Source organism: Chenopodium quinoa, unplaced genomic scaffold (assembly GCF_001683475.1).
Source record: "Chenopodium quinoa cultivar QQ74 unplaced genomic scaffold, ASM168347v1, whole genome shotgun sequence".
In the NCBI taxonomy this organism is placed as follows: domain Eukaryota; kingdom Viridiplantae; phylum Streptophyta; class Magnoliopsida; order Caryophyllales; family Amaranthaceae; genus Chenopodium; species Chenopodium quinoa.
In genome coordinates this window covers 19,688-21,210 of record NW_018742923.1, presented here as the reverse complement: position 1 = coordinate 21,210, position 1,523 = coordinate 19,688, and positions in this window count along the sequence as shown.

Genomic DNA, 1,523 nt, shown 5'->3' with positions numbered 1-1,523 from the left:
TGGGAGCTCCCTTTTGAACTCATGTGTGATGCTTCGGACTATGCCGTTGGATCTGTGCTTGGGCAAAGGAAGGATAAAAAGCTACATGCCATCTATTACACTAGCAAAACTCTTGATGAAGCACAAAGAAACTACACAACGACTGAAAAAGAGCTCCTAGCCATCGTCCATGCTATCGAAAAGTTTAGGTCTTACTTGGTGGGCTCCAAAGTTATAGTCTTCACCGACCATGCGGCTTTGAAGTACTTGCTGTCCAAGAAGGACGCTAAACCAAGGTTGATTAGGTGGGTCTTGCTCTTACAAGACTACGATATAGAAATTCGGGACAAGAAGGGTGCCGAGAATGTAGTAGCCGATCATCTCTCACGGCTACCGATCGTAGAAGGTGAAATTGAAGCTTTGCCAATTGATGATTCATTCCCGGATGATCAATTATTCGCAATCATTCAAGCCCCGGCCCCATGGTTTGCGGATATTGCAAATTACTTGGCTTGCTCCATCCTTCCTCCCGACCTCATCTATCAACAAAAGCTGAAGTTCCTCCATGATGTCCGCCAATACTTTTGGGATGACCCCTTGCTCTTCAAACAAGGTGTTGATGGTCTTTTTAGAAGGTGTGTCCCCGACGATGAAATTCATGAAGTTATCACAATGTGTCACTCCTCACCTTGTGGAGGACATATGAGTGCTAACAAGACATTGGCGAGAATATTGCAATGCGGTTTCTATTGGCCCTCTATGTTCAAGGACGTGTGGGGAGTTGTTAAAGCTTGTGATCGGTGTCAAAGGACCGGTAATTTGTCAAGAAAGAATGAAATGCCTTTGAATAACATTTTAGAGCTGAAAATTTTCGATGTGTGGGGAATAGATTTTATGGGACCTTTCCCATCCTCTTTTGGGAACAAATACATTTTGGTGGCCGTCGACTATGTATCAAAGTGGGTTGAAGCGGTTGCATCTCCTACAAATGATGCTAAGGTAGTGGTCAAGTTGTTCAAGAAAGTCATTTTCCCTAGGTTTGGTGTGCCACGTGCCGTAATAAGTGATGGAGGATCGCACTTTGCAAAGCGATCTTTCAAGGCTCTCCTTGAAAAATACGGAGTGAGGCACAAGGTGTCATTGGCTTACCACCCTCAAACAAGTGGTCAAGCTGAAATTTCAAATAGGGAGATTAAGTTGATACTAGAGAAGACGGTGAATAGGTCAAGGAAGGATTGGTCATCAAGGTTGGATGATGCTCTATGGGCCTACCGCACCGCCTTCAAGACTCCTATTGCCACCACCCCTTACAAGCTCGTTTATGGGAAATCATGCCATCTACCGGTGGAACTGGAACATCGTGCGCACTGGGCTATCAAAACCTTGAATTTTGATATCCAATCCGCCGGAGAAAAGAGGATGCTTGACCTCCATGCCTTGGAAGAGTTGAGGTTAGATGCATATGAGAGTGCAAAGATCTACAAGGAGAAGACCAAAGCATGACACGACAAGCACATCAACAAGAGAGAGTTCAAGGAGGGTGA